This window comes from Ambystoma mexicanum, chromosome 4p (genome assembly GCF_040938575.1).
Source record: "Ambystoma mexicanum isolate Mex_15411 chromosome 4p, UKY_AmexF1_1, whole genome shotgun sequence".
NCBI classification, from domain to species: Eukaryota; Metazoa; Chordata; class Amphibia; order Caudata; family Ambystomatidae; genus Ambystoma; species Ambystoma mexicanum.
Genome location: NC_090927.1, coordinates 545,589,619 through 545,614,846, shown reverse-complemented (window position 1 = coordinate 545,614,846; position 25,228 = coordinate 545,589,619). Strand labels below are relative to the sequence as shown.

At 46.7% G+C, this 25,228-nt stretch overlaps 1 protein-coding gene across 1 annotated transcript in view; it reads right to left on the bottom strand.

Annotated features, from left to right (window-relative positions):
• CLN8 (CLN8 transmembrane ER and ERGIC protein) overlaps positions 1-8,052 on the bottom strand; it is a 285,257-nt gene extending 277,205 nt beyond the window's left edge. The window contains exon 1 of the mRNA XM_069606089.1: positions 7,938-8,052. The gene's annotated coding sequence lies outside the window, so the exon portion shown is untranslated. The remainder of the gene's footprint in view (positions 1-7,937) is intronic.
• Between the last annotated feature and the right edge of the window lie 17,176 nt (positions 8,053-25,228).

Below are 25,228 nucleotides of genomic sequence, written 5' to 3'. Positions count from 1 at the left end.
TTTTCACTTGACAAGCAACTGCAGCAGCACAGCGACCCAGCCAAGAAGATCTGTCGGAGTGTATCACCCCACCCTCCAGAGGCAGGCAGGGGCCGCAGTTATGCAAATCTCCTCAAGGTGTCTGACTGAAGAAACAAAAGCCGGGCTAAAGGAGAAGAAAGTGTCTACCTGTGGTTATGCCACAGTCATGTGCCCAGTCACCAGGACACCGCAGAGGAGCTCTGTGCATCAATGATTCATTTCGCCTCCACTCTTTAGTCCTAATCATGCAAAAACTGATAAAACAAAAAAGTTTTCATTTCCGTTGTGTACATGAACTCTTTTTAATGGTGCTTGGGGTACCTACAGTGAAGTCTAAGTTTCAAACTTTGCGCTGATTAAACTGCAGGAATTAATATGCTCAAGCACGCATTTTAGTAAGCATTTTCTCAACGACTGGTAGAATCTGCGCCCCGTTCGAAAAACAAAGATTTCCTTAACAGACGCATTGTCCCACTTATTTATGAACCAAGTAAGACATGTGTGCATTAATAGATACATTTAGAGTGATGCGCTTTTTGTAGTTGGTATTCTGCAAGTCAGCCAATGGGGAATAATCGAAACAGTGGAAGGAAAACAACGAAAGCCCACTTCCTTCATCACTTCGTGGTGAGCAGCCAGAAACGCCTCTGTTTGGGTTTTGTGTAGGGGGTCCAAAGAAACGCAGGCATTGTGACAATCAGCTTTTAACAACTTGTCCCTGGGAGACCTGTTGGATGAACTCAATTGATTTTACAAAGGGCAAAGGATTTAGCATACAATGTGGGTCATTCACCCCATAGTCTGGGGAGATGGCCACCGCAGCACACTCCCACAGTCCTGGGAAGACTTTCTCCAGACCCATGCCCAGGTGCAGAAGTCATGGCGCAGGCTGGGCTGTAAACACGGTGGCAGAGCAGCACTTGCTCGCCTTGGCCCTCTTTGATTCTCACGCTTTCTTGCTGTTCTGTGTTAACTGTTATTCACAGCACTGAAAGCAGAGCTGTCTCCCTCCTCCTCGCTCCACCACCCGCAGCGCCCATAATGTCTCCTTCAAGACCCACCCTGAAGAAAGAAAAAAAAGGACAGACAAACATGCAGCTTTTCACCAAGTGGGCTTCACCTTTTACTTGATGGGACTTGGATTGATTTAAAAAAAACTGGGGAATTACTTTTTTTATTTTTTCTTTGTTATTAGCAGGGCCTATTCAATTGGAGTTGTGAGGACTCTTGTGTTTCAGTGCCTTGCTAGAGAGAGAAGGCTAAAGATGGACAGGCCCAAAAGGAACATTTGAAAGCGCAAGTACACACATCTCAGTGTCCCATCTCAATGATTGCATACATGCATACTATGCTTTTGGGTTCGTTTTAGATATTTGGGGTCTGCCGAACAAACAATACCTTTTAATGCACAAAAATACTAACTGTGCCGTCATTGAACAGTATTTTCTGATATTGTATTCTTTTCAGGGCTTATGCAAAATCGTCTGTAGAAAGAAATGCAATAAAGAATATATTGAGGCATGATTACATTAAAGAGGCAGCAAGACCGTTAACTGATCGTACCTGCTATGCAAAACTAAAAGGGGATCCAACGGAATGTATGAATACAAAACTCACGGAGCTTCTCAAAACATGGCATGACAAAGGTCTTCTAGATGATGACGTGTACATTTTTACTTCCAAAATTTCCAGTCATGCCAACCATTTATTTTATGCCCAAACTGCAAAAAATAAAAATGGCAAAACCTGCAGGCAGACCAATTGTTAAGTTATGCTGAGCTCTTTTTGAGGATACCTCCAAATTCGTTGATGAAACTCTAGTGTCCTTTGTCACTACCCTGCTTCGTATTTGAGAGATACCAAAGATTTTTTTAAATAAGAGATAGTATTCCTTGGGAACCATATGTCTTACTTGCAACATTGCATGTGGTCTCTCTCTATACGTCCATCAAACATACTGATGGTTTGCAAGCCTGCGAGAACTTTTTGCATACTGGATCTATGAAGTTTTTTGAACATATAGGTTTGTGTTGTGTCTCAACAACACCTTCCTGTTTAATAAAGAATTATTTATCCAGGGGACCGCTACGGTCTCGACATTTGCTTCCTCCTACACCAATACAACCATGGGCTGGTGGGAGAAATTTGACATGTGGCATCCAAAAAATGCAAAATACATTGACAAGATTGCTCACTGGTTACGATATATTGACGACCTGTTTGTCATTTGGGATGGAAGCATTACTGAATTACCGAATGGCAAGAGTTTGTTGACATTTTAAACGAGAACCAGCTGAACCTTCGATTTACTGAGAGCCACAGGAATACTGCTATCGTGTTTCTCGATATTCTTGTTACAGTGGCCAATGATGAGCTGGTCACTGAATTGCATAGAAAACCTACAAGCTCGAATACACATGCCAAAAGCAACCATCCGACAGCCCTAAAGTGGAGCGTACCTTACGGTGAAATTAGTCGCATACGAAGAAACTGTTAAAGGATTGAGAGTTTTGGTAGTGAATCCGCAAATATGGCTCAAAAAGTTCTGAAACAGGGCTATCCTAAGAAAATCTTAGAAAGAGCATACATTAAGGTCCGGGAGAAGGATAGAGCATCTCTTCTGTTATCCAATCGAGTGTTACAAATTGAACCAGTTGAGCAGGACTCGCTTGATTTTAGAGCAATACGGTGCATTATTATCAAACACTGGCATCTATTGAAACTAGACTATCATCTGAGTGGAATACTAGGCGAAAGGGTTAACATCACCTTTCATAAATCTGCCTCACTCAGAGATAACCTAGTGTCCAGTTACATGAGTCCTATCCATGGCTCGCAAGCGGCATCCTGGCTTAACACTCGTACCTCGGGGTTTTATAGGTGCACTAAATGTAAGGCGTGCCAATATGCTGCCAACATGAACAGTTTTCGCCATCCTATTTTAGCCACGGATATTCCCATCACGTCCAGAATCACCTGCAACACAACCTATGTAGTTTACATCCTTACCTGCAACTGCAAGACATGGTATACGGTTAGTACCATAGGGAAGCTGAAATGAGGATTTTACCACACATTCGGGCCATCAAGCATGGTGACCCCACAAATCCCATGGCGATACATTTCAAAACTTTCCATGCTGGGAAACTGGACGGTTTTACTTTCTCTGGGATACAGTCCTACCACCGAGAGGTGGGAACAGAACTTTCTTTGAGACAGTCAGAGACCAGGTGCATCTTGGATTTTGAAACTAAAAAAACGAGGCGCCATAATCTGGATGAGGAGCTTTACGCCTTCTTGGGAACCGGAGCCTATCATATATTTGTTGTTGTTCTGCCTTCTTGTCTTTCTTGATTCTTATTAGTTCCTTAAGGTTTATATTTGATTTGGATTCTTTTTTCAGAATGTTTATGGTTCATCATATAATTTCAAACTCAGTTATGATTAACTTACATAATGCAATTATTTTGAGATGCTTTAGAGGTTTCTTCCTGCTCTTTTCTGTTTCTTCTTTGGTTCTCGCCTGCTCTATGCTTTAGGGGTATAACGCTATACCGTTGTAGATACTGTGAACAGCTTAATTGAACTATAATAACCGTCACGTTGTTTATACCGGTATACCGTTTTAGGGTCTTGTTAGGGAGCATTCTCAGAAATGTGCCAATTCTTTCTACCTTAGAGAAACCCAGCAACTTTGCTGGATTTTGAGAACTTGATTTTCTTTAACATGGAGAGAGTGAGACCCTTTTGCCCCCATTCTCCCATGCATTTTAATGTGATTTTTGAACTTGTATTGCCTTTTTTGCACATGGACTTTTGTTCGCAAAATGTTTACTTCCAATATTTGCACTTGCCTTGCCCACTGCTTATTACCTTGATGTTCCATACAGATTACTTATTTGTTAGCTCCAATTAGGGTACTAGTCCATGTATTGTCAATTTTGAATCAAACACTGACTCAACTAGATAAGTACTGTGCTTTCCATCTTTTAACTCGGGCATGTGTCCTGAGAGATTTGTCGTATTCTAGTCCCGTGAATTTGGAGATTCATCTTTCTGCATTTCATTGGGCTCGTTATACACAAGTATTTATATTGTCACGGGCATTGGGGTTTTACATTTGCACTAGCACTTTACTTGTGAATTCGGCATCTTTGGCAATTGACAGCAGTCTCAGTCAGAAATCACATTTAATTGCTAACAGTAATATGCATTATGTCAGTGGCAGAACGGCATTCTGCGTGCAGTATGGTTCAGCAACCACTCATTCAAACAGTGACCTTTGGGTTACTGATTTACACATTGGGCTTAGATCAGACTGTCATATTTTTATAATTTTGTGGCTTTCACATTCATTGGCTGAATTTCAACACCCCCCCCGAGTCACGTGTATGAGTTTCGTTTATCATACGATCTCAAACAATGCTCTGATGTGTTTGTGGCATTTTGCCTCCCATACTGCATGCGGTCTCTGGCCATGGCCACTTTAGGGGCATTGTATTTTACTTTGCTCCCATGCTTATTGTTTAATTGTTGAAACACCAACATGTCAGCCGTGTTTGATTCACATGTGCTGGTACCTTAAAGACGTTTTTCATGTGTACTGTTGCACAAAACCATAGAGGTGTGGCTATGGTTTTAAACACTTGTTTGTCTTTACATCCCTCATTGTGATGAAGCTGCTGGAAAGCCACGAAACGCGTAAACTGCCCGCACTCTCCATGTTTCCACTACGCACCTAATAAAGTTGATTTTTAGGACAGTGTGGTTTTGGCGTTTTCATTTTTTGTTGCCTGTGCATTGTCACTGTCTCCTGCTCTCTGGAGTGCATTCTGCAATGCAACAATTCGGCTCGGGCCGAATACAAGTATTCGGCCGAATATTTAAATCTACTTTTCAGTACACCCATAATATACACTACCCTACTCACCCAATCGTATCCCCCTAGGTTTGATCAATGTATCATTTGCTTGTGACCTCATATTGCAATAAAAATCTTTGTGCTAGCCTGTGTTCGAGCGAGAAGAACCTGGAGCTCGCCCGATGTCGATGACTATCCCTGTGTTACTAAATAAAAAAATGAAGAAAAACAAAAAACAGTATTTTTGCCACACTACTAGTCTCTCCTGTTTTTTGGCCGTGGGATGTTCGCTGCCTATCTGCTTCACACCTGAATGACGGGGCGTCCTCCCCAAACTCGACAGGATAAAGCCACTGGAACAGACAATCCTACCCGTTAACCTCTTTAAGAGCCCACTATTTTGGCCTCCTTATTAAAGATTTTATTCAACAGTCATTTCTGCCAAGTGTGCCCTCAAAAGCTGCAAGCAAGTCACAAATGTACCCATTTATGAACCTCCAAAAGCAATGACAGACCAACCTCTGTTATGTGCTAGCCAAAATTGACAGCAACAATTATACTAAACCTGTCAGGAAGACTGGGTCCTTTCTAATAATCTATCACCAGCAAAGTGGACTTTAGAAAGGGTACGGAGACAATGGATGAAGCATTTCATCCTGCATAAGTTTGCCATTTTGCAAAGAGAACTAATTATAGTGTATTTATTTCTGACAATATATTTGCCCACAGTAATGACACCTAGAGTTTAGAATTATTTAAGCCACAACGATAACCGTTTCATAAAGCAAAGCTACTTGTGACGCTTTCAAAGCACCAGATGCAGCACCTGATCACAGTCACATGAAAATAAGGCTCTCGATGAAGAAGAAACAAGAAAGAAAATAACACACACCCCTACTAGATACCATATTAAATCACCTAAGCTAGACTAACCCTCAACAGACGCCAACGATTTTAAGGTGTTGGCAACTTGTTGCTGCAATGTGTGCTAACCTGCAACATTAAGTGCAAAATAAAAAATAAAGCATTGGCAATGCCAACGGTTTGGGCTTTTGGTTAGGTATGGGAAAAGCACTTGCTAGGCACTGCCATGGTGGTATTAACAGGTGCAAAATGGTGCGAGTGCCTGGCATCCAATAGTGTGGAGTGGTGAGTGACCACGTGATGAGGTCATTGGCATGTAGTCGTTGGAATGTTGACCTGCTGAAGGTTTCTAGAGTGGCGGTTGCAAACCTGGGAACTTGATGGGAGGTGACTAGCTTGGGTGGTGGTGGTCAGGAAGACCCCTCTTAGACTGGGGATGAGAGATGTTTTAACAGATGGGTCAATAAAGGTGATCACATCTTCACTCACCTGTGACGTCTCGTTCTCTGCAATCGTCCTGATCGATGGGTCCACCACTGTCCACTGAGGGGCAACAACACAGTGCCTGGAAAATGCCTAATACTTATACAGAAACAAAAACTGTTGGCTTTGCCAATGCTTGTTTCTAACTGGACTTCAGTGATATACATGCATGGTGCTTATAAATCGAGTAGCTCTTATTTTAATGATTAATAGATTCAGCTGAAAAGTAGCGCTTTCAGCACCACCTAAAAGCCCAAACTAATAAAACACACCTACTGAGAAGTGACGCCACTATCCGATTCCGCGAAGAACAGGTATTCTATTATATGCAGGAGGTGTATGTAAAGATATAGCATGCCAGCCGAAAGGAGCGGCTGTAATTAAATCAGAAGGAAAGTAGACCTGCTGGGAAGCATTGGTAGTGCCACACTATATGTGCAGTAGCAACGAGAAGTATCAGAACCAACAAAAAAGGATGGGCCTCACCTTCCTGCCTATTAACTGAACAGTGCCGTAACCGGTTATATCCTCCTATAGTTTGGACTGCCTACCCTACCAAAATGCAGGCTTGCAGAGCTTGGCATTTCCACCACGGTTGCTGCCGGGACAGCAACTAGTTTGCAACACCCAGACAGCCAAACTCGGGATTTAACCTTTTAGAATGTTTACAATAAGTAAAAACAAATGCAATAGTGGCTTTGACAATGCTTGTTTTAACAGGACTTCAGTGAAGACACGCATAGTCCTTATAAATCTAGTGGTTAAAGGCAGACCTGGTTTAGACATTTTTATTACACAGTAGCAGGTTTACAAATCCATTTAAGTTATTAACTCTCAGAAGACTTCTGTGAAAAAACATTGACAGGCACTCAGAGTACAAACTTTGAAGGCAAGGCTTGATTAAAGCGAGCTGAAAGAGTTCCCATGACGTTGTGGTTTGTGTCGGAAGGGGCAGGAACTGGGTGGGAAGGGCCAGAAGGATTAGCAAGGGCAGTAAATGGTTGGGCAAATAACAAAACACCTACAAGCTTTGTGTCCCTGCTCATATGCCATTTCTATCTGTACTCTAATGCAATAGTTTCTTTCGACTGATAGGTGGGGCAAGCACAAACTAAAAAGGAACATGCCGAGCAAAACAACATGTACCCTTGTATGCAGGATGGCTTTAAGAAGCGAAACTGTGTCATTTTGCAGACACTTCCCAGTTACTTACTATCTGCAAAAAAAAACTTTTTCACATTTTTAGCTGACAAATATCGAAACTGTCCATCACAGAAATGGAAATGCCACTGGCAGACAAATCAGAGCTTGGCTTTGCTTATCCTTTCATTCGCAATTCCTGTTTTTAGTGGGTGGGTTTCAAATTCAACAAATTTAACAAATATATGCATGATAGGCAGAGCACAAAACAATAAACAAACCAGATGTGAATAGGGAAACAATTTGATGCGTGAAGGAAAAGAACAAAGAGGGAATAAAATGCTGACGTGTGTGCACGAACTGAGCGCGATACCAAAACACATGTGCTCACGGAGGAGCCTGGAAGCAACATCGCTGATAGCGACTCGGACGGCATGCGGGCATGGTCTGCTAAAGTGCACCAAATGCAAAATCAAAACATACGGCTATCGGTTTATATGAAGACAAGCTTCAACCAAGCGAAAATTATCTAACAGTGATAATGCAGATCTTATACAATGCGGATTACCTCTAAAGCGCATAGTGTCAAGCTCTACGGCAGCCGTGGGAGTAAGCGCTAGCGGTCTAATACTTCCTCCATGAATGCAGAGGGTGAGGAATCACGTGACCCAACACGTGATCCCAAGAGTGAACCGGAAGCACCATATCGTGTAAAGGCAAGGAAGTGTAGCCACAGACTCAGAGAAAATAGCGGTCTAGTAGCAGGCAATGAAATGTGACGGGGGCTTTCTAATGGCAAACAGGCGTTTGCGGGAACGTTAAGGAGCCAAGTAGATGGACGCTGTTTGAAAGGAAACACAGCACATACGTAGCTCTCAACCATTTGCGTCGCAAACGCGGGTGAAAACACCCGATTTTGTTTTTTACGGGTGAGAGCCCATTGAAATGAATGGGCGTACAGGAGGCTTGTTTGTTTGTTTGTTTGTTTATTATGGCAGGTGAGTCAGCTCTTTACAAGGCGGGTGACACCCGCCAAAAGCGTGTGAGTTGAAAGCTATTCACAAATGTCCCTTTAAACACACACAGCATAATCATGTCGCGAATAATCAGCAAACCAGGGACAAGGATCATGACACATTCCCGGATAATACAGAAGTCTTCTGTTCTGTAATCTAGAGCAGTCAGTTTTCCTTTCCTTCTAGCCCCCTACCAGCTGCTTGCCTAGGCGGTGGTTATGTCCAGTTGGGCAGAGAACAATCACCAGGAAAGCCGGTCTACTTCACACATGCTGTTATGTGGACTTCAGGGAGGCAGGAGGTGGGGAGGGCGGGGGTGGGGCAGACCAACTTGTAGATTTAATAATGCAAGATGTACTACGCACTGCTCCAGGTCTGTCCCTTATTGCCGGCGCAGCGGGGTGATGGTAAGGCCTAACCGAGGCCATAACACTGGCGACGAGACGGTGTGAACGCTGCCGTGACCCACTTCGAGAGCTGCTACGCCTCAAGTGGTTGCTTGGAGGCAGTGGTCAAGGCCTTGTGACTCAGAAAGGAGCGTCGGAGCACCCAGGACTCGTGTGGGCAGAGAGACGCCCCTGGCCACGGTGGTGTGTCAGAACGTTCGCGGAACGTTCTCTTAAGAAGAGATCATAGGATCAAGGGCTGAGGGATGTCCCGGGCCACAGCGGCGCTGCAGTAAGTTCGCAAAATGTTACAGGATAATACCACAGCCCCATGCGGCAGCGGTGACCACTGGCCGCGAGTGACACAAATCAGGCCCAGGGCTCCAGAACACGCCACCTGAGGTGAGAAGGGGCTTCAACATCAGTGATGGTGCTCGTTCCTAGGGAGGCGGCCATCACTGCAACGCACATAGGGGTGTGAAGATCCACCACCCACCCAACACGGTGATCGTGCCACCCAGGCGGCTGTGGGACCACAGAGGCATAGCTGCTGCATAGTGCGGGCACTCAAAGAAAGATAATGTCTAGCCCAGATGGAGGTCAGGGCACACAAGCCCAAATTCAAGGGCCCCCAGCACATGGGCCACCGGCACACGATCAGACCCCAAATAGACTGCCTGGTGGCCCAGATGACTGGCACTTTTGATGTGGCTGACACAAGCAACATGGGTCCTAGATGGGCCCGATGGATAACAGACTTTGAACTGTATATAGGCTGCCCACAAGGCCCATTGCAAATGATAGTCAGAAATGCCTACTCAAACTGGCGGTAGGGCCAGCCACACGGAACATAATTGATGAGTTGCCCCCTGACTCCATTGACTCCATCCAAGATCTAAAGGATGCTTTGGCGGCATATTTCACCCCGCACACAAATGTGGACTATGAGCGTCACTTGTTCCATAGCACTAAACAATCCAAATGAGAGACAATGGACGCTTATGTCATGAGACTTCGCATAAAGGTGAAACACTGTGATTTTTACAACTACTCAAATACAGAGGCCTTGAGATCACAAATCATCGCAGGGTGCGAATCACAGACATTCAGACGGAAACTACTGCAAAAGTCTCGCACCATAGATGAAATACTGGCTCGGGCTGAGAGAGCTGTGGACTCGCAAGTTGAAAGTTTCAACAACCCCACGCCGCCAGAGATGGTACATCGACTCATGCAGGAGAGAAGAGCAGAGGGGCCGTTCTGCTACAAGTGCGGATTTGAGTATCTCCACAATGGCACGTGCCCAGCCATTGGCCAGCGATGCGCGGCATGTGGAGAGGAGGGCCACTTCAAGTCGGTATGCAGGCTCGCCAGGGAGAAAAGTAGGGAGAGGACCAGAGAAACACCAGTGAGTCCCAAGCTAAGGCCCATACCGGCGACTCCACCACATCCCAGCACCACATCACAGCGCTCGCAAGGACACGCAAATCCAGAAGATAGACAGAGATTCGGGGGAAGACAGACAGAGACGTGACGGGAGGGAACAGAGAAGATATGTCACGCGCATGAGACCGGAACGCAGGTCCAGACATCACGTACGGTATTTAGTGTAACAATCCCCGTCAGAATCAGACAGCTTGTCAGGAAATGAACAAAGGAAGAAGACATATGTGTACGCGCTACGCAACCCCACAGCCATGGAGCACAGCCCAATCTTAATCATGAAGTTGAGTGAACAACCAATTGATTTCCTCATTGACACCAGGGCCACAGTGAATGTAGTTAGTGAAAAGGACTTCAAAGAACTGCCATGAAGGCCAAAATTGACCCCCGCAACCGTAGACATTTACGCATATGGTGCCAAGGTGCCCCTCAGATGCAAAGTACAATTTGAAGGTCTGTGCCGCTACAAAGGTCACGAAAAGAAGATACCCATGCAAGTCCTGGCCAATGTTCCCTCTAAGCTGTGCGGAAGTGCGCTTGCCCAGCTTGCTTCTGGTTGCCGCTCAGAAGATTTTTAGCAGCGCACACAGACAATTATCACCTAACTAAAAATATTTAATAAAGGTACAAGCCACAATAATTACCTGACATTTGCTTTCTCTTAAAATAACGAACTAATCTTAATATTCAGGTATAGCTCATTTGCATTACTCTACTATGTTAGCGTGACCTTAAAACCCTATAAACCCCAACAAAATACACCCACAAGAGGTTAAATACTAACATGAAAAAGTGGTTCCATGAACAGCAAAATCTAACCATTATTTGCCTGGACACATTAACCAAATAATGTTGCCTCCCCACCCATGACTCGGATACTTGGCTCTACCATGCTTTTACCTTATGACTCTAACACGTGCCCCAGTACACATTTAGATATAAACATGGACTCTTCCTCTTTTTGCACTACGAAAGGTTACCAGAGTTGTTCCGACATCCACTTGTTTTATATTTGTTGTAATATGAATATTATTCAAGTACCAGAATTTCTGTTGCTCATGGCGCCTTACCAAAAGCGTCACCCACAATATGTAAACCAACTACCAGCCAAAAATCGGTTACTGACTTCAAGCAAGTAGTCTGCTTGGATGTGTAGACTCATCCAATGCTTCCTCTTCTTTGTACATATGTCACGCAAGTGTTTTGCAGCGGTTCCCTTGCAGGTTAACACATTATGAAGCTCAAATAATGAATTTGCCATTTAAGGATTTTGAGTAGACAAATATTATGCTTATCATCTCCTACTTTAACACTGCTAACAATACCATAGAGGTGGATAGCAACATTGCAATATAATGTTCTTGGCCTGCAAGGGAAAATGGTATCGACTATGCCTAGCATTACTCCTCTATAATATTAGGGCAATGGCTATTCAAATAGGGGAATGATTTTCACAAAATCTGCATCCTTTCCAAGTGTTCAGAGTTCCATTGGGCATAGACCTTAACAAATCATACAGTAACTTGCTTGGATACAGAAACTGCTTCACTGAGCACTTGTTTAATATTATAGGGTTGTAGGTGTGGGGTATGTTGCAAGAAATTGTGTATGCACTGCAAAATAATTATGTAAATACCGATACTGATATTTTCTTAAAATGCACATAATATCATAATGAGACTTTAAATATGTTTTGCTTGCAAAGTGTTGTTGGTATGCAAATGTCCCAGTGAGTGTTTACTGCTTCAATCTCTCACTTTTTACAGTGCTCTGTCAACTAGTATTGGAGGCTAGCTCAGAAGCCGGGGATGAGGGAGTACAGGCGGAAGGGCAAGGGAGTACAGGCGGAAGGGCAAGGGAGAACAGTCCTTGGTGATGAACAAATCAGCAAACTTAAAAAACCAAGTCCCACTTTTCAGCAGGACAGGGAAGGAATGATGTTGTTTGTTTGCTGATGGGTAGGAAACTGCACCTTATGTTTCTATCTATGTTCCGCTGCTGAAGCCCTTCTATATAATCAAGTGTTCTTCCATTTATTGACTCAAGCATCCCTTTGCAACTTAATTAAGTGCTAATGAATTACAGAAGAGGGGTCCCTTGTTACAGAAGAAGGCACTCGATCTGTTGTAGTGATGAGCATTGCTGCTACTAAGTTAAAAGGTGTTATAGATAAGACTTTCTTCAACAGGCTCCATTAGAAACCTCAGTAAGGCACTTCTTGAATTTTGTCTTGGCTGTGGTGAGGAAGGGAGGGCACACCTATAGGCTGTATTATGAGCCCATGTCAGGGTTGCAAGCAGAGCTCTGATAAGACTTCGCTCCCTACTTGGATTCAAATGATTTTTCAGAGTAAAAAAGTAATTAGCTTTGCCATTAAGGATATTTTATGCTTATTAAAATAAGCATATCTTGAGATCGGGCATCAATCTTATTAGAGTTGTTTCCTATGCCACTGTTCTTCTGGTAACTAACTTGAAAACCTACCAGTGTAGCTTTGTGGGTAGAAACAGGGGTTAGGCGCCCATATGTTGATTGTTTTCCATTTTTGTTTGGCACATTTTCCTGATTTTGGGGAGTAAAAATAGATGGTGTATATGTCTCTTAACTATAAGGCTTGTTTTGAGTACGTATTGTCACAACTCGCAGGACAATGCAATGTGGATAGTAAGCAGAGGCCCAGGAATTTTGACCATTCTATTTTGAGGTGTGATTATTCTGATGCAATCATCATTATTACACACCCTTACACAAACTATGCATGTTAACCTGGCCATTGAATTACTTAAAGTGACACACAAAATCCTATTAGAATGTGTTATAACACATTCCATTTAGTTGCCATTATCCCATCTGTAGATATTGTATTTTGTCTGAATAGCCTGACAGATACATCAGTTATGCAATATGGGTTTTGTAATAAACCTGAGTGTTTTTCCAGTGGCTTAAAAACACAGTTTTCACTGCACATGAGTACTTGCTGAGTACTGAGGCAGATCTTGAAGTCTTGGACTAGTTGATGAGTGGTCTTTATAATAACATATATTTCTTAGCCTAGGCGTTTGGAAAAAAAAGTGTTGTAAAATGCAACTTTTACACAGATTTGTAAAGAATTGCAGTGGGTGGGAAGTGAACATTCCTTTCCGAACTCTATTCAGAGACGGTAGCTCACCAACTTTGCATGCTCACAAAGTGGCTTACATCATTAGCCAGTTGCGCCCATGGAAAATAATGTGTGCACGACAGCCAACCAGTTCCGCTCATAGAGAAAAATAATTAGAGGGCACATTGGTCCTGGCTACAGAAATAGAAAGTGGATGTGTCCTCAGCTTCAAGACAGCTGCTGACATGGGGCTCATACACATATTATACAACATTATGGTTCATAAATACATCGACCCAGTCGAGATGATCAACAATCTCTACCCCAGCCTGTTTAGGGGCATAGGAAGACTCAGGAACAGGCAAGTGAAACTTCACATAGATGGCTCAGTACGCCCTATAGCTCAGCACTACCGAGGCATCCCGGTAAACATTCAAAAGAAAGTGAAAGATGAACTTCACAAACTGCTGGAGCAGGACATAATAAAACCAGTAACGGGCCCCACCATGTGGGTATCACCAATAGTAGAAGTCCCTAAAAAGGGATTCAAAGCCATCCAGCTGTCTGTTGACATGAGGTGGCCCAATCAAGCCATACAAAGAGAGAGGCACATGGCTCCACGTATCACCGACACAATCCACCTATTGAACAGAGCCAAAGTCTTCTCCAGGCTGGATTTAAAGAAAGGGTACCACCAACAGGTTCTGAGCCCTGAGAGCAGAAATAACACCACTTTCGTCACCATCTGGGTCTGTTTCGCTATAAAAGCCTAAGCTTCGGGGTGTCCTCAGCGGCCGAGATCTTTCAGGCTGAAGTGCATAACGCTATAAAGCACTTCCCTAACTGCTTGAATTATAACGCGGACATCTTGGTCGGTGGAACAGATGTCAATAAGCATGACGAAGCCCTGACAAAGGTATGTAAGGCCTTGGAAGCTGCTAACCTCACGTTAAATCGTGCAAAATGCGAATTCATGAAAAGCACATTGCACTTCTTTGGTCACATCTTCTGGGAGAGCGGCATGACAGCCGATCCAGAAAAAGTCGCAGCGCTAAACGAAGCAACGCCCCCTTCAAACGTGTCAGAACTGAGGTCCTTCCTGGGCCTCGCCAGCTATTGCACACATTATATCAAGGACTTTGCCACTGTGAGTGAACCTTTGAGGGTGCTAACTGTTATATCCTGCATGTGTATGAATGAGGTCTGAGTCAGTGTAAGAGCTGTGTTGGAATGCTAGGGGGGAGCTTGGAGTGTTGGGGCACCTGGGGATTCCAGGAGAGACGGATAAGGACTTGGAGCTGGGCAGGGAACCAGGGAAGAAGCTACTTATGATCTCTCTCTCCTATATTCAATGCTGAACCTGTAACTAAGAGAATAAAGTGTGTTTCCTTTTCTACATACCTGAGTCAGCCTGGTTCCTGCTCCTTGTTAATACTGGCTCAGCGTAGATCCTGCAGGAGGCAGGATACATCATTTGGCGACGAGGATCAAAGTGGATTCCAGGAGAGACGGTTAAGGACTTGGAGCTGGGCAGGGAACCAGGGAAGAAGCTACTTATGATCTCTCTCTCCTATATTCAATGCTGAACCTGTAACTAAGAGAATAAAGTGTGTTTCCTTTTCTACATACCTGAGTCAGCCTGGTTCCTGCTCCTTGTTAATACTGGCTCAGCGTAGATCCTGCAGGAGGCAGGATACATCATTTGGGGACGAGGATCAAAGTGGATACATCACTAACCAAGCAGGATGCCACATTCAACTGGTCGGACAAGTGCTAAAGGGCTTTTGAAACCATCTGTGAGCGGGTCGCCAGAACGGAAAACTTGTCATATTATGATCCCAGCCACACAACGGTACTGACCGTGGAGGCAAGCCCGGTACGACTCAGAGCCATCCTTGCTCAGGTGGACCCGATAGATCCGGCCCAGACTCACATTGTTGCATATGCCAGCAGCAGCCTCTCCGCCACTGAACAAGCCTATTCCCAGGCTGTAAAGGAAGGTCTGGCAGTGGTATGGGCGTGCAAACATTTCCATCTCTTGTATGGCAAACCATTTCGAGTAGTGACAGACCATCAGGCACTACTGTTTTTTGTATGGCAACCCACAAGCAAAAATGACACCCTGCATTGCGAGATGGGGATTGAGGCTGCAGGACTACTCCTTTGAGATCACAGACCGGCTTGGAAGAGGCGAAAACTCAGCTGATTTCCTATCCAGACTCCCCAGAACAGGATGCTTCCCAGAACCGTCTGTGGCAGATCGGTATCTCTGATACCTCATAAAACAGGCGGTACCAGAGGGAATCGAGACCGCTCAAATAGCCTGTAAAGTTGAAAATTATGCAGCCTGACAGATCATTTGTGAAGGACTCCGCTCGGGTCTCTGTAGAAGAGCCAAGGAGAGAGGGCGGGCAGCGGGTGAAGCTATACGAGTAGAAGTGGATCAGCTGCTGCAGGTGAAGGAAAAGCTATCGCTCTCATACGATCACCTGCTGTTGAAGGACCGCAAAATGGTGATTCCCACATTGTTAAGAAAGAAGATTGTCAAACTTGCACACAAGGGCCATCGAGGTGTAGTATCTGCGCCAGAAAGTCTAGTTCCCGCGGCTTGACTCCATGGTGGAGGAGTTGCTAAAAGCATGCCCCGCATGCTGCCTCATCACTCCAAACCAACACCCTGAGCCACTAGAGATGTTGGAACTCCCTGAAGGGATATGGGAGGCAGTAGAGGCCAACTTCTTCGGACCCATTTGTTACGCTCACCTCGTCTCTACGCAGACTTTGAGACACGGTTGCAGCCCTCCCTGGAACTGGCTCCCCCTGGTCCGGCTTCTTCCCCTGCTCTTGTGTTGTGGACTGCGCTGGTTGTTGGCACTGCACCTGCGAGAATATGAGAGGCTGTGAGAATGCTGTGATATGACTGTGGTCCCACTCAAACCCTTCTTCCCAGAATGTGGTGAGCATACGCCGACCCATATAGTCTCACCTGTTTAATTATGATGGCGAGCTCTCCGTTCTGCTTCTCACTGCTCGGGCGCTTTAGATAGAGTTTCTTCACTGGTCCATATGCGTGGCAGCCCAGACTGGCTGTGGCTGAACCACTTCAAAGGTAAGTATCCTTTCAATAATGATTGTCTGTATCCTTTTGTAATGTCTTTCCTTGATTATTGTCCGTATCTTTTTGTAATGTCTTTCCTTTTCCCCAATAGGTGATATGAGGCCCAGCGGTAGTTGCAGTGCAAGAAGTGAGCCCCAATGGAAGAGAAGGGAGTTCACGATGTCCCAATAGGTGGTAAGTTTGGTTTTAAGGTCAAGCACGAGGATTGGTCTAAGCGCGACTTTAGAGTAACGTCTTTATCGCTTTTCTAACCTTGTTTTGTCTTTTTCTCTTGCAGGGATGGTCTGGCGCTGTCGGACTGGAATGCTGTTATCCGAAGATCTGCCGGTGGGTGGAGGATGCCTGGATCCGCGATGATGCTGGCCGAAGGTGGACTCCCGAGTAAGTGTTGTGGCTGGGAGCCGGAATCAGGTAAGGATGCGCTCCGACTGCGGTTGCCGCTGGAATCAGGTATGGATGCGCTCCGACTGCGGTTGCTGCTGGAATCAGGTAAGGATGCGCTCCGACTGCGGTTGCTGCTGGAATCAGGTAAGGATGCGCTGCGACTGTGGTTGCTGCTGGAATCCGGTAAGGATGCTCTTCAGGCGGCGGTGAGCGTTACGCTGCTATAAGCAGACTAACGCAAAGCACTTGAATGCGGGTGGGGCAGGCTTAAATAGCCTGGTCCCAGCCACGCCCATTTGTTCTGACTCGTGGCCCCACCCTGCCACTCCTAGAGGATGCTGCACGTGCAGCCCAAATAACTCCTATGGCCACGCCTGACCTGGAGCCATGTGGAGGCCCTGCAGGGAAAAAACAGCACGTGCACCAGAATAAAGTGTGCAGAGCACACTTACTCATGATCCATCCTGGTGCCAAAGGCACCAGGACTGGGTCCAACTGGACCTTTTATGTAGTAGACCTTGTGGTTCTTGCCCAGTGGCCATGACAGCACTCCCCCTCAAGGCCCCTCTCACGGGTGCTCTTCCTCCTGGTCCTGGCTTGGAGGGGTTGTTGCGATGGAATTGTCTGATTAGTCGTGGAGCATGGACTAATTCACTAGGTTCCCATGTACGGTCTTGAGGTCCATAACCTTTCCAGTCTATAAAGTAGTTTTATGCAGTGGAGCTTGTGGTTCTTGCCCAGTGGCCATGACACCATGGAAGGGGGGGGGGGAGTACGTACTAGCCATTATGGACAAGTACTCCAGGTACCCTGAAGCCCAGCTTGTGTCGTCGACGGCGACCCAGCATGTCATACCAGTATTGGACCGCGTCTTCACCACCTACGGTGTCCCGAGGGTGCTAAAGACAGACAACGGGCCCCCATTCAGTGGACACAACTTTGCACAGTTCGCTGAGTACATGGTATTTCACCACCAGAAAGTCACCCCCTCGTGGCCTCAAGTGAATGGCATGATCGAGCGATTTATGGCCAACCGAAAGAGAGCATTACAAGTCACCAAACTCATGGGGCAACCGTATGAGCAAGTACATCATCAGCTGCTTCGGGACTATTGGAGCACTCCGCATAGCACCACTGGGAAGACACCAGCCGAAATAATGTTTGGAAGGGATATCAAGATGAGGTTACCCGAAGCTAAGGTGGTGGGTAGTCAACCCGGTGTCGACAGAGAAGTGAGGCAGCGTGAAGAAGCAGCAAGTGTAAAGGACCAAAGGGGGTTGTCTGTATTACTGCTCTCTATATGGCAGAGGAGAGGCACAGAGGACCCCAGCCAAGATTCTCTATTGTTGGTAGCAGTAGACGAGCAATCAAGGCCTAGCTTCTCAGGAGGTGATGCAGGCTAGTTCTTAAGTACAGTGTAGTCCCCAAGCACCCACAAAGGAATGTCCACACACTGTATTAGTTAAAATACAGTCTTTATATAATTAAGGTTCAAGGTTATATACACAATCACAATAACACACTTTGTGCTCCGACAATTCTAAAATGGTAAATATATACAGTTCTACGTGGTACCACAATTACGTTGATTCCTTTAAAGTGCATTAACTAGGCGTAGTTTAAATGTCACACAAATCAATAAATCTGTGCACCAACGATAGACTTAGGAGGAAAAGCAGTTGGGTAGCACAATAGGCAGAATAGTTCTTTAGCTACTAAGTCACAATTCTGTGTGGAGATCCCCCCACCTGGGCAACTTGTAAGATAAAGATATATCGTACAAGCCCAGTCTATATATCTATATATTGTTCTCAAGAGTCTTAGTTCCTTCTAAATAGGTCTATGACCCCAAAGTACCTGGTTACGTAGAGTTCTTCGGTGGGTCGTCGACAGGCCCTTCTTGAACGCACTCCCTTTCAGGCAGGAGCCGCGGGTCGTCGAGATTCGGTGAAGAAAAGGGTGAACACTGTCGTAGCAGCAGCAGCAGCTTCGGTTCTAGCAGTGCTCGTAAATGATCGGTCGAAAATGTCCTGCAAGCTGAGGCGTGCGGGGCACCTCGACGATGAGTGTTCGTATCTGCAAAGAGTTTTTGAAGACTTTGGCCCAGCAAAGGCGGTGAGTCGTCTGGCGTCTCTGCGGTCTTCGGGTGGCGGGAAACCCACCGGCGGATTCTCTTCGGTCTGACTTTGACTTTCTCTGGCAGGACGAAAGTGGTCGACGGTGATAAACAAGGGAGGGACTTGTGTGTCTAAACAAGCTGGACTACTGTAACAGCCTCTATCTTAATCTGCCCGCCTCTACTCTCCGCCCTTTGCAACTCATCCAGAACAGGATGCAAGACTTGTCCTTGGCCTCAAGCCCAGGGACCGTCTCTCTCCAGGACTGAAATCACTACACTGGCTCCCAGTGACTGCGAGGATCAAGTTCAAAACCCTCTGCATTGTCCACAAGGCCGTCTGGGGCCTTGGGCCAAAATACCTTCAACTCTCTCTTCCTAAATATCTTCCTTCTCGAGCTCTTCGCTCATCCGCCTCCAACTCCCTCAGGGTCAGCCGCTTCTCCAAACAACGAGTTGGGGGCAGATCTCTTTCCACTGCAGGGGCCTCCCTCTGGAACAGCCTTCCTACCTCCCTGAAACTTGAGGAGAACCACCTCCGGTTCCGGAAGCACCTCAAAACCTTCCTCTTTGCCTCCGCTTTCTCTCCCCCTCTCCCCTGCTAATACTACTGAAACTGCACTGAATCTGCAACTGGGCCATTCACCGTTCTCGGCCCAGCCACTCTCCCCTGCACTGCCTCCACTGCAACCCCTGCACTACGGGACTGTGTCTGTATCCATACAGCCCCCCTTCCCAGCACTTGTCTGCACTTACCTCGCACTTGCCACCAGCTGGCCCTTGTTATTTATCCTGTATGCTGTATGCTTATAACCCTGTACTGCACTTTCCCCTCTCCCTTTCCCCCATGCACTTTTCCCTTCCCCTCTACCCTTGCACTTGCGCGATCTGAATGACACCTGGCCTAGTAAGATCGTTGTCTGTCTCCCCTTGTTCCCCCCCCTGCCTCGTCGCGCCTTGAAACACTTGTGTATAGGCGCGTTACAAATGCCATATCATATCATATCATATCAGGGCTTGGATCAAATGTTCTTAGGCAAAGGAGCACAATGGCTCCGGTCGGCGACGGTGGTCGTCGACGGTGGACGGCTGTCCGGTGCTTCTCTCCATTCTCTTCGACGTTCCCCTTCTCCCGTCAGCAGCCTTTCGTAGGTTTGTCTACCAGAGAGCTTTGGCAAAGATCAGCTGGTGCACGATGGTCCCTCGTAGCTCGGGAAGTGGTCTGTTAGCCAGGTCCTCTCTTGGATCAGTTCTTGAAGACACAGCAGCTTTCAGATTGCAGCGAAGGGAACAGCGGTTCACCTTCTTGTTCTGGCTCGGCTTCAAGAGTAAGCGTCGAGTATCAACTTCAGCTTCTGAACAATTTCTAGCAGTGAGAGGCCCCCACATATACTGTTGATCTCCCATTCAATCTGCTAGGTCACACTCAGGCAACCAATCACTCAGAAGGGCATTCAGGCAGTCAGCCAGCCAATCAGGCACACAGTGCATTCAGACCATTCTCTCCATCCAGACACTCACAACACAGAATGTGGATTCGGACAAGTACCCAGCCATTCAGCACTATACACTGCATTCATACCAGTTTCGGGCAGGGCTGTCTCAGTCATTGTGTCAACCACCAGATACTAGACACCCATAACACAAAATGCGTATTCGTCACAGACTCCATTCACCCAGGTCCCACCCCACGGTCGTACCCACAGCATACAGTCATTGGTAAGGCTCCAGCCATTCTGGCCTGGAATTCTCCACTACACCAAATATGGAACTTCCACCCAACAGCCAGTCAGGGGGAAGGGACAGAGTCAGGCCTTCCCGGGACTTCTGGAAAAGTAAGGTAACAGGCAATAGAAAGCAAGAGGCCACAGGGGCCATCTTGTTACCTATCAGGGATACACTGATTCCAATAACAGGGCCTGGGCATCCCAAAATGCACCTGTCAATTTAGCACAGAGCAGCCACCAGCCTATACCCTGCTCTGTGGGACACACACAGGTGCCCAAAAACATACACTAGGAGTACAGGGTCGTACTCCCACCCATGGGTGCTATAAGGGTATCCCAAGGGTCTGTCCACCAAACCAAATACAGGAAGAGCCGCACTGCCAGGAGTCCCACATGAACTCCTGCGCAGAAAACAAGACATAACAGATGATAAAAAGCAATAAAGGACAAGGATTCAGAGGCCCTGTCACTCTGATGCATTTCCAGCATCACAGCGCGAGCCTCAGTTGGAAGTGAGAGATGTTGTTACTGTGAGGCAGCCACAGACACACAAGCACACCTCGTTCTTTCGCGAGCAACCCTTACTCATCACTGCAAAGAAGGGGTCTGTTAAGATAGATTTCTGAACTCTGTCCCAGAGGGGCAGAGGTTCAGAAGGCCAGCCTAGTTTCTTGGAACAGGATAACCTCTGGACAAGCCAGACCAATCAAGGTAGCGATCGCGGCGGTCAAGACTAGGTCTCAAGAGGGGTGAGGGTGACTGAAAGCCCGCAATGAGCACACAAAGCAAGGACACTTACAAATTACTCCAAGCAGGTGTTCTATTAAAAATGTAGACACATTTATTACAAGGCCTTTGTAACATTGACCATAGTAAAGAATCACGATAAAACTCAAGTAAACCAACACATCACAATGAAATACAATATATATACAATTACCGAAGGGTCTAAAGAGTTCGAAGCATGAAATATGCAGACCACCTAGACGGGGAGGAAAACGGGCAGTGCAAGTAATCGTTAGACCCAGCTTGCCTTCTGAGGCCACCTAACTAGAAGGAAGTCCGAGCCCTACGAAGAGTGGAGCCTTGTGCTCAAAAGTACCTGCACACGCTGGTGCCAAGGGGAGTCTCTTCAAGGAAATCGGGCAGTTCAGAGCGGTGAACAAAGGAGGGCGAACAGATCTCCGCTACTCAAGCGCGGCCTCCACTTGCGGGCAGAAGCAGAGCGCAAGTGCGAATAAGGTGTGCTGTTTAACACAGCGAGGAAAAGCTACGGTGAAGTGGGAGAATGGAAAACCAGACTCCCGTCCTTCACCTCTCGCGCTTGGCCTAGAGGGTCGCGGCCCAGACACCCGCCACGAGAAGAGTTTGCCCATTTACCAGATGACCAAATACCCTGGTACAGAAACATACGGATGTGTCCATCTGCCTGCCCAACAGCCCGCACTGGCCATGCCGACACCTGCGGCACGGACCAACTAGACTGAAATCTACACATCGTTAGAGATGCCATGACGACCTAAATAACGGGAAGCACCGCTGAACTATTATACACGCTGAACATTTCCACACCAATCTACACGAAGAACATACTCAGTGCCCTGACGTAGGCGACAGGCTTATTCACGGACGTGCATCTTTATTATTTTTACATAGGCTTTCAGAATGCAGAAACGCAAGACGCACCATGAGCTCATTTATAACGCTTGCTCACGCTTCTCTTGAAACCCGTTACCATCATGAGAGATATAATGGAAACACGATACTGGCCATGAAACTGTATGCCACTATAACCTAAAGCATCCATGCACTAAATGGATTACCCGTGCACCAGGCCCAAGTAGGCCTCAAGCAAGAGTTCCCGTGGACATTAACAAAGCAAAAGTCAGGTTGCTGAGCCTGCAGAAAGAACCCAGTGGAGCAACCAGCCAAGGTCGTAATGTTGCAAACCCACAGTCAAGACACAAATCTTCAAAGGCACGATGTTGCAACCTCGCACTCCACGTACCAATGTTAAAATCATATCTGCAAATTAAACCAGACATACAGTGGAAAAACAATATTAATTGTGCAGAATTATGCCTCAAACACGGTCCCTCCCCACGTGACCAAGCCGAACCTGACGAGATGCCAAAACCCAGGAGAGAAAAGGCGTCTGGGTACCTCGCTACGAGACGCAGGCCGACACACTTGAAAGGCTCAATGGACACCTGCTACAGTGGGAACGGTCAGTCTCCCACCTATGAATAAATCCTCACATTGCCTGCGCGTACCCATATTGAAACACTGTTGCAACCACAGGTGCACCGTGTGCTGGGAACAACGGTGGTCCCAGGCTGGGGAGCTCACGGATGCACCAATCAGAACATGAGGTTCTTATCTCAGACGTCAGTAACGTTAGCCAATCCTCAGGGGTCTTCATGTAACAATTCTTATGTATCTAATTGTAGGGACAACCCAGATATACCACCTGACTACATCTTAACCACTAATATCATTCTCTATATGCGTACTATACTAACCCCACCACTCGAGCAACCAATCAAGAGTGGCGATAGGTTCTTTTGGTAACTTTTTGGAATGACGCAAGTAGCGCGTCATAATGTAGTAAAAAGGGCCTGCGAGCCCCACTATTGTGTGTGTGTCAGGACGAACGCGTACGCTCCTTGACCCATCCCTGCCGTTTGCATAATAAACGGCAGAAGTTGCCTTGCTCCTTGTGTGTGCCTCATACTCTGTCTCGATCCGAGATATACACGGGAGGAGTTGGGGCCTCCCTGCCCGGAGGTCTGCGGACGGCCCGGCCGACCCCGGCAGAATCCCCCCCGACAAGTTGGAGGCACTGCTGAGATCTGTTTAAGATCGACTTTTATTTTTTATTTTTCCAGGCACTCCCGTTGCGGGGAGGCCCGGCGGCGCGGCCCCCTCTGCCGTTGCCCCCTTCTGAGGACTACAGGACCATCGCGGAGCTGCGAGAGGACCGGACAGCGCAATCCGGATATTGGCCCTCGGGAGCCGGTTGAGAAGTATCCCGCCCGCGGTCGGCGAGTGTCCAGACGTGGTCCAGACGAGGGGAGGTGGCGAGCCGCTTGGAGGGGTGCACGCAGTCGAGCGGCCCTGCATCGAGGGAACTTGGTGAGCATGACACGCACAACAAGCAATGCGAAATTGTGAGGGAGGGGGCGGAAGTAAATAAGGGAGGAGGGAGGTATTGTAAAAAGGTGGGGTGAAGGTTTAATTGAGTGATGATAATGGAATGAATGGTAGTGAATTGAGTGCGAGAGAAGGCGGCTAACGTTACGCGAAAGAGGGGGGCAGGGCACGAGAACAACACGTGCAGACGCTCGCAACAAAAAGCTAACGTTACGCGAAAGAGGGGGGCGGGGCACGAAAACATCACGTGCAGCCGCTCGAAAGACACTGATTGGCCTAAATCGCGACTACGTGTGAGGGTGGGTGTGTGTGGTTTCCTACGATTTGACATTTATCATTCAATGAGTAGATGAGGTTCCCTATTGTTCGAGCAAGAAACTCGATAGGTAGATGAGGTTCCCTATTGTTCGAGCAAGAAACTCGATAGGTAGATGACGTTTCCCTGTGGGCGGTGGCTAGTTACGTAGTTGCCCAAAACGGAAGATAATTGGCTGGTTAAGCCCTCCTGTTGAGGGGCGTATCACACGCGAGGCGACGCAGCGTGCGCAGTCCGGTTATAGTATTGATGAGATTACCTTGTTCAAGGAGAGACAGGAAGACAGCTGTAGGGTTAGCGGGGTAGATTGCAAGTGTATTTTGAATTTAAAGAACATAACACGAATATACCAGTAGTTCGAAGAAATAGGTGACGTCACCAGTAGGGATTTAGTAAGATATCGTGAACACAAGAAGCTTTGGGTTTGACATTGGTGGGGAAGAGAAACATGATAAAGGAGCGGACACGGAGATAAACGATAAACGAGTGGATCAAAGAGGAGAAGGGGAAGGGGGCGTGGCTGCGCACGGAGAACGCCGGCCACGGCAAGTGTAAAGGTGGGAGGAGAACGGGGAAAAAGGACGACTGTGTAAGATCGTCGTAAGGGGTACGCAGCTGCAGGGGGCTGCGTGCGCTTCGGCCGCAGGGGGCCGTAGGGGAAGGAATATAATATAACATCATAAATATATTTGTTTTATAATTTTTTTTTTTTTTGTGATTATTATCATTGCATAATTTGTCAAAGGATTGTCGTAAGTCCCCACACTTGCGGGGCAAGGTAAGCAATAAAAGGTTGTATGTTGCAAACTGGTAGCAAGGGGAAGGGTAAGAAAGGGTGCGCTAGTATGTCATACGGGAGAGGGTTGGGAGGGTGGGGGAATACCCTCACTACCCCACTACAACATATATGCACCACACTGCCACCACATAGGGAGAAGTTAATTAAGTACAGCATAGAGTGGACCCAGGGGACGGACAACAAAATGTTGACACCATGGCCGCCTAATGGTAGCTTTGACCCATATGCCCAACATTCACTATTAAACCATCTGCACAATACATACAAGGGGAAGAAGTTGGCAAACCATGTGGAGGTGTTT